Consider the following 9,254-nt stretch of genomic DNA (forward strand, 5'->3'; position numbering starts at 1 on the left):
CTTTCATGTTTTTAAGTCTATCTATATCATCAAACTAGAATCTTCTATACTATATCTAACTTTATCCAGTATTCTAGTCTACACTACAGCCTTTTAATGTTATTAAGTTTGGATCTATCACCAAACACGCAAAATAAGAAAAATCCTTAAAAAAAAAAACACAAACTTATCTAAGGGGAAGAAGTCAGCACTCATAATTATAATGTGTAAGCAATTTCCATTATTCGATATTAAACAAAATAATTAAGTAAATAATTGGTTAACTTTTTGATTGGTTCATGTTTTGTTAGGTACAATCATAGACATATATATATATAGACTGGACGATAAAGAACAAATTATTATCGGAAATATTTGGGAAAAGAAAAGTTTGTAGATCCACATCACAAACCTATATATATTTGCCTATGTCTGTGATTATAAGACAAAGACAAAATATTGGGAATATGGCAGTTTTGCACTTTTCAAAACTAAAGATCAAAGTTATATATTGGCTGAAATGTTAGTCCTAGAATTTATAGCTCAATCGCCGCCATTTTTTTTTCACATAGATATAGTACATAAAACATATTGACTCCCCCCAAATAAAAATAACTTCCTACTTCCAGTCTATATTTATTTATGTCTATGGGTACAATAAATAATTGTTTAAAGTTTTAACTTGATCCTAAAATGGGAGTAGGAGAAATAACGTCTACGATTATCTAAGAGGACAAAACCCGAACTATTTAGCGATATCTGTGAATAGCGAAGGATTAATTTCCATTGTTGGTATCAAACAAAATAATTAATTACCAGCAATTGACTGACTAATTAAAAAAAAAAAGATTCATGTATTGTATTGTAAAAATTCAACTTGATCCGAGCAGTGCCGTCCTTAGGCATAGGTAAACTAAGCAGCCGCCTTGGGCGGTGGGGGTTTCTCACAGGACTCAGGACAATTTTTTTTAGAGAAGAGATAGAGAAGAAATAGTGAAGAGATAGAGAAGAAATAGCGAGAATTGTGCCCAATGTTATTGTTGAGGTACACTAGATTTAAAGACCAACTGAAGAGGTTTTTTTCGAAATTGAGATAGCGATTGATTTAGATAGTAGATAGCATCAAAGTTAGTTCCTAAAAATTTGAGATTTTAGAAAAGCGTATTTATATTAGAAAAAGTAATTTGAAAGTGTAAAAAATAACGAGATTTGAAAATCAGCTTCAATGGCCGAAACCGGAAGTGACGTATTGTAATGGACTGAGAAAATGTAAATAAAAATAGACATGGCTGGATACGTTATTGATAGCGATTCAGATGATAAACTTATCTAAATCTAGCTGTCCAACAATTTTAAATGATACTTATCATGGGATGCACCAAAATGCAATGAAGAGAACTCTTCTACTTTTTCAAAATATATTCTAGAGCAGACTATTGACTTAATATAATTATAGATAGATTATAATAATAGGACTAGTCTAGTCACTAGATCACTAGATCTAGATCTATATACTACTCAGATCTAGACTCTAGACCTAGTCTACTCTAGTAGGCTAGTAGTCTCTAGTATCATCAAGTAGATCATCTAGGTCTAGGTATACTATACTTAGACTATACTAAGCCTAATAGTTATAACAAAACTAAATCATATGGTTAGATCTATCTATATTATTTTCATATCTCTAGTCACTAGTCTAAGTCTAATTCTAACTAGGCCTTCTAACACTTTTACTAGTCACTCACTAGATCTAGAGTTTATAAATACTTGACTTGTATTATTGTACTAATTGTAGTAATACTACTAGTAGTACTAGTAATAGTTTATAAACTAGTAGATTTAACTAATGAAAGTAGATCTAGAGTAATCTAGACTAGCCTCTATGTTAAGTCTAAGCCCAGTCGCCAACATTTTTTGGTAATAGTTTGTAATAGTAAGACCTAGTGAGTAGTGTCCTAGCAATAGCATAAAGATTATTCATAGATATAAATATAATATTATAATAGTCAAGGACTAAACCTAAAGCCTAAGCTAAATCTATATAGAATATATTTATACTCTTTACAAGCCCTTACTATACTAATTAATAAGGCTAAACTTTAGATCTAAAAAAATAATAAGTCATCATTTATATTGGTAATATAAAATACAGATTTTTACTAAACACATGTGACATTTATTTAAGTCTTAAACTTAAACAGGGCCGGTCCTAACGATTGCGGGGTCCTATGTGAAACTGATTGCGCGGGGCCTAGTCTGGGTGGGAATAAGGATAATAAGTGAAAATTAAGATTTCGTATTTTAAAAAAATTCGACTTTGAATTATATTAAATCTTTACTAAGTACAAGATTACGATCAAATTAACTTTACTTTACGAACTTTGCAACCTATGGCATATTAAAATGCCAGTCACTCTATTAAAGTAAATAAAGTATGGAAACTTCTGATTAAAGTGAAAATTTGCCTGATTATTACATTTTAGTACATGAAAGCTGACAATGTCTTATTTCGTTTATCACGCGTAGGATTAGCGTTTTCGGAATGAATGACACCCACAATTTTGTCTATTTTTCAGGAGATTTTTATGAGATTTCCAGGTTTTATATATACTGATATATATATATATATATATTGCAATTTAACTATTACACCTAGAATTAGCACGAAGCCTATGAAAGTGCAGGGCCCACTGCGACCGCATAGGTTGCAGTGGCTTAAGACCGGCCCTGGTCTTATATATATATTAGATTGCCTAGACCTAGAGTAGAGTAATTTATTATTATTAAGAACAATAAGAGTTAGATGTTGATGTTAGATCAGATAATCAGTATAACATATATAATATATATATTAATATATATATATATAACCACTAGTTCTATATATGTATACATAATTAAGTATAAATGTTAATAAATAAATTTTTTAAAATCTATTTTACAGAAAACATATATGACATGTGGCATACAGACAAGTTTACTAGATGTATCTTTCATCATTTTGGAAATACAATATTCCCTGTGAAACAAATCACAGAAACATTCTACAATTTTATTTTATATAATAAATACCAATAAATGTAAATACAAAATCACATTTTAATAGAGTTCTTCATTATACACACAACATTATTTTAGTATGTTCCTTTTCACTTGCTAGGTTTAGACAAAGTTTTGAATCAGGATTTAATACTATTAAGTCATAGCCCAAAACTCCAGCAGGATGTTAGTTAATGGCAGTGGTCAATGTTTGAACCTGAGACCACAGAGAAGACAGTTCGGAATGCAAACCACACAACTTTCTGCGTTTCGAAACCTATTCAAATTTTGATCATTTTTATGTTAATGCAGATCTGAATGTCCATTGCAATGATGACTTGATCTGTAAAGGGGTTACATTTTTTAAAAATAAGTTGGATCTCATTCTTCGAATGATGCTATTTATTAGAAATTGCAACGTGGAATACATATTAGAGGCCAAAAGAAAATCCACTGATGAAGGAAGACGTAGACGTCGTAAAGAACATTTAAATTGACCACCAGCTGAATATGGTTATGTCTTCGCTGGACGCGGCAAAATATCTAGTTAGCAGCTGGGGCTGCGTAGCCATGGAAAATACTGCATTTCTCAGTAATCTTTCGACTCGACTGCCAGCCTTATTTATTAAACACTTTAAATTATGAATAGCTCTGCATTTTTTAATAACAATAAAAAAAATATATATATTCAGTGATTAACTGGCAATAATTGAGTTACTAAAATTTAATAAAATGAGTTGCATAATTACATCAACAGTAGCCTATATGCATTACTTAACATTATATTGATACTATAATTTATTTTCCACTTCCCTGACTTCCTAGAGAAAAGAAAAAAACGACAACTCCTTCTCCAGTAGGATAATCTCTTTCATTTATAGTCTAAACACAATTTAAAACTTTGTTACCTACAGTTACAGATTAACTTGCTAACTTAACTATCTAATAATCTAATGATTCTATTCCAATCAACAAATGAGTCAAGTGTGAGATAAATGAAAATTCTTAAATTTTTAGATATATATTTATAGAACTATGTAAGTATATAGGCCCGAATATACGGTACGAATATATTTAAATAAGAGTGTAATAAAATCCATATTTCGTATATTAATAATATTATAGAATTGGTAGATCTAGGTCTAATTTTTGCCTTATAGATTAGTTTTTAGAAATTTAGATCTAGTACTTTTTTTACTAGTAGATCTAAATCAGACTACTTTTAAGTCTAAGTTAAGGTTTAAGTTAAAGCTATTTGCCTAGTGTTGTACGGGGTTGTGACTCTAGATTCAAACTAAATATAATCGTATACTACAATAACTACATTGAATGAGCTCAACATTCACATTGTAATTGTTTTTTTCCCATATTGGGCATATTTAGGGACGACTATAGGTTAATAATCACTAAGTGTATAGATAGAGTATATAATTTTAAACTTTGTTTTTCTAGATCTAGGCCCAGCACCTCGATCGGATCAGTCTAAATAGATAGGTCTTATCTCTAAATATCCAATACTACTACTAGATCTAGACTTGATCTAATTGGATTTAGATCTAAATTTAGGTCCACTTCGTACATCATTAATGATCTGAGAAAAGAACTCTGCTCTTGATCAAAAGCAGTAGATCTAGAACTAGAATAAGCCTGAAGCAGTAACATAAGCCATAAATTGCGTAACTTGACTAAAACGAAACATGTGAACTGAGGCTCGCGGTACTGCGTGGGGTGAAACGCTGTTCGCTTGACTAGATCAAGAATAAGCCGACAAACAGTAGATCTAACATGCAAAGCCATAAATTGCGTGATTTGACCTAATTTCCCCAACTCTAACATCCACTTTTTATAAATTGGCGTGTTTTAGTCGCCTTTGTTTTTAGAAACTAGCATTCCTGTAAAAAGGAATAGGGAAATACGCTAAGCCATAAACTGAAAAATTTGACCTAATTTCCCTTAAACTACGTCATCGACCTTGGTTGTCTGGGAAATACTGATCTCGAATGGCTTCGAGATTGTGAAATTTAATAGTCCCTAAAACTCACATTAAATTGCTTATATCTAAATAATTACAAAGAATATATGTCTAAAATTTCGTATGTATGTTTTTTTAAGCATTATGAATCTAAAAAAAAGTATAACACCGGTTTCCGCGTCTGACCCCAAAACCTCTTCAGTTGGTCTTTAAATAAATGACGTCCTTTTGATCAGAGAATGGGCATGGGAGAAATAATGGGTACAAACATTTGACCAGACAGCAGACACAGTGAGTTGACATTAGCTTTGTAAACTAGAATTTTAATACTCCGAGTAGGATTTTTTTTTCCGAGGGGGTGTGAATTGTGACGGGGTTAAAAATGTTCCTTTTTTTTAAATCTATCATTCATCATTTATTAAGAGCAAAGTAATCACTCTTACAAAAATGTCATATGAATCATAAATGAGGAATTACCGTATGTTGTTGTTGTTTTAAACTGTAATTTTTTCCTCCCCCGCAAAGAACAATCTACAATTTTCCAACTAAGAACAGGACACACACCATATTACCATCTGAACAAAATAAACTCCACACAACTCCCCCTTTGCAGATACCGCGCCAACCCTTTTGAAACCGTATACCATATCCTCTTTGAATGCCCCTCCCTAATCCACCTTAGGCAGACTCTACTTCCACTACAGCCCAACATAACCAACACCCTGTACGGCAGTGCTGAACAACTGAAGAAAACAGTACACTTTTTTTTCATTGGCACAGACTGCAAAAGAGCTAACAGCTCAATATACATAGAGCTGGCTGACATTTGCAGATTCATTCTAACACTTTACAGAGTAAGTAAAAGTAAAGTGCCCCTTTCAGATCTTGTGATCTATGGGGCAGGTGATGTTAAGGTCATCTTTTTCTAAGGCCCACGGTTAACGAGGATGTCATGTGGACAGTGGCCAGCACAACGACTAACAGTCTTAACTTTTCCCTAACTAATGTCACGTACCCATTAGAGCTGGGTGGACTCAGAGGCTCCCTAAAGATTCCGATAGTAAAAATAACAGTCTTCGCCAGGATTCGAACCCGGTACCCCAGCCACCGCGCTTCCAACACTTCACAGAAGTGACATGATATAGATATTAGTTGGATTGAAATGGACTCCTTCAAATTCTGAACATTTTGAATAAGATGTTTGTAATATGCTTTACTTGTTTCGGATGTTCCTTTAGATTTTGAAGATAATTACACCCTAGCCCTAACCTCCAGCCGGGCGACGGGGGGTGGCAGTGGGCAGGTTTCAAACTCGAGACCGTAGAGACGACAATCAGAGCGCATACCACCCGACAGGGCAGCCATTAACTTGGTTGTTCATAACACTCTTTTTCTGACCTATTTAACCGGCTGACTGGACTAATTGTGCAGTCGAGCGTGACATTAATAAAAATGTTATATTACTTGTATACTCACTTATAAACAAATAACCTAGCTATCTTAATAGGCTACTTAGTGATCTAGGGTGTAGATGTTGAGGAACAGTTATTTCATTATTTAGAAACAAATTGTAATAATTATAATACATCTATGAAAGTAAGGATGCAGTAATCTATAATTTGAAGATTTGTTGTTCTCTAGACAGTAGCACAGTAAGCCCAATTTAGTTTAGGACAATAATATTAGATTATATGTAAAAGTCAAATAACAAATATCTTTACTATAGGATATGTCAAAATATATCCTTAGACAAAATTAATGGGGCCGGAAACAGCACATTTTCCCATAGACTTCTATAAGATAGGGGCCGGAAAGAGGACAACAAAAACAGTTCAGTCTTTGTATAGTATGGCGTTGTAACTTCTTAGAAAACTTGAATACTGTAGGCAGTGGCGTCACTAGGGTGGGTGTCACCTGGAGCGGTAGGTTCAGGGTGTCCCCCCCCCCAGCTTTCCCCTCAAATCTTCCCAAGAAACACTTATTGTTTAGTTAGTTAATACAGCGAGCTAATGACCTACATTCGTTAATAGTTTTTACTGAATGTTTAAATGAGTGTCGATTCTATTTTTTATTTTTTTTCCCAACACTTTATCATTAGTTCTTGCATAGTTTAAAATTTAAGATTTTAAATTAGAAAAATATTTGCTTTCAACTGAACATGCTTTCCTTTGTAGACTTTAAAGAGCTCCTAAAGGAAATAGCTAAACATTAATGTGTTAGTTTTGTACCGACGCCGAATTTATTAATCGGTACAAAATAATAATCACAAATATTATTATTATTAAGCTTAACATTTGAAAGCGTTCAAGAACTTTTCAGGATTTCCATCTTGCAAACTTATCAATAACTTTAAAGTCAAAATCTATTGTGATTTCGTTTTCAATGGACAGAGATGCTCGATTTGAAATTCATGCCCAATAGTTCTTAATTAAAAGTTAATGAATCTTAGTTTTGAAAAACATCTTTCAAAAGACATCACTTTGATATGCATTTGGCAAGAAGCTGTTGAAGACTTAATCAAAGGGCTGGTAAAGGTTCTCTAAGTCCCATCAGTATTCCATTTGAATTTTGAAATTCAGGTACTTCCCAGTTTTAGCTTCTTCAAAATTAACTTTTGCTGGCTGGAGATGTATTCTAGTTTTGGTATTTCTGTTAAAATATCTTGTCGTCTGGCTCAATGCTAAAAGAATCAAAGCATTCCAGCATTATCCTCTTAGTCTTATCTTATAAAATACAGACGTTACTTCAAAAAAGAAGATGATTTCGTCCTACACATGTTTCTAGGTCAATTTAGTCATGCATGTTAATCAATGACTTCAATTCTGCCAAGACATTGGTTTTCCTGGCTGACTCAGGCAACCCATTCCATGCTCTAATAGCACTAGGGAAGTGTATTTTAGCTGCGCATCTAGTGTCTGTATTTTAAGAGCGGTAGCTGAGAGCTTCATTTGCCGTCAAACATCACATCGTTCTATCACGGTTATAACGGTAGTATGATGAGCGTTCAAGCGAGTTGTTTATAGACATTTTAATGATACTCCAGTATGATGAGCGTTCAAGCGAGTTGTTTATAGACATTTTAATGATACTCCAGTATGATGAGCGTTCAAGCGAGTTGTTTATAGACATTTTAATGATACTCCAGTATGATGAGCGTTCAAGCGAGTTGTTTTATAGACATTTTAATGATACTCCAGTATGATGAGCGTTCAAGCGAGTTGTTTTATAGACATTTTAATGATACTCCAGTATGATGAGCGTTCAAGCGAGTTGTTTTATAGACATTTTAATGATACTCCAGTATGATGAGCGTTCAAGTGAGTTGTTTATAGACATTTTAATGATACTCCAGTATGATGAGCGTTCAAGCGAGTTGTTTTATAGACATTTTAATGATACTCCAGCATGATGAGCGCTCCAGCGAGTTGTTTATAGACATTTTAATGATACTCCAGCATGATTAATTAAAATTACCCCATCGAGGACATAAAATGTTTTGCAGAAAGTATTTTCTGAATTTTGAACACAAAGCTTAAAGAAACACCGTACACATCCATTCAAATTGCGTTTCTTTTTAATATTGCCTGCACTCCTTCATGAATTCCAGATATTGTAGCTGCATAATCATATCCCTGAGCTCAACACATCCATAAGTCAGGCCCATTCATTTCCAGGCATTTTAAGATATCAGAACTGGTACCATCAGATTTGGTTCTCTTTGAAGAGAAAAATCCTAACACATTTCTGTCATTTGAATGACACCAATGTTAAAATATCTTATAACTTCAGAGATCTAATTTAGGTGTGCTATGAGTATGATACAAGATACCACAGTACTTAGAGTATGATACAAGATACCACAGTACTTAGAGTATGATACAAGATACCACACTACTTAGAGTATAATACAAGATACTACGGTACTTAGAGTATGATACAAGATACCACAGTACTTAGAGTATGATACAAGATACTACAGTACTTAGAGTATGATACAAGATACCACAGTACTTAGAGTATGATACAAGATACCACAGTACTTAGATTATGATACAAGATACCACAGTACTTAGAGTATGATACAAGATACCACAGTACTTTGTAACATTTGTTTCTTTACGTGAACTATTAAAACATGCATAGACAATCTATAACATTTTAGGGCACAGCGCCGCCTTGCCCTCTTTTCAAGAAACATTGAAACCAGGGGCGGACTGGGTGTCAAAATCGGACAGGGCATTTCTATACCATCCGGCCCACACAT

General features: G+C 33.4%; 1 long non-coding RNA gene across 1 annotated transcript; it reads left to right on the forward strand.

Annotated features, from left to right (window-relative positions):
• The first annotated feature begins 1,033 nt into the window (after positions 1–1,033).
• Positions 1,034–3,076, forward strand: LOC129922966 (uncharacterized). Its single transcript, XR_008774893.1, has 2 exons — positions 1,034–1,576; positions 2,924–3,076. It is a non-coding gene; the product is annotated as an uncharacterized LOC129922966 (long non-coding RNA).
• Positions 3,077–9,254: the final 6,178 nt, after the last annotated feature.

This window comes from Biomphalaria glabrata, chromosome 14, assembly GCF_947242115.1.
Source record: "Biomphalaria glabrata chromosome 14, xgBioGlab47.1, whole genome shotgun sequence".
Classification (NCBI taxonomy): Eukaryota; Metazoa; Mollusca; class Gastropoda; family Planorbidae; genus Biomphalaria; species Biomphalaria glabrata.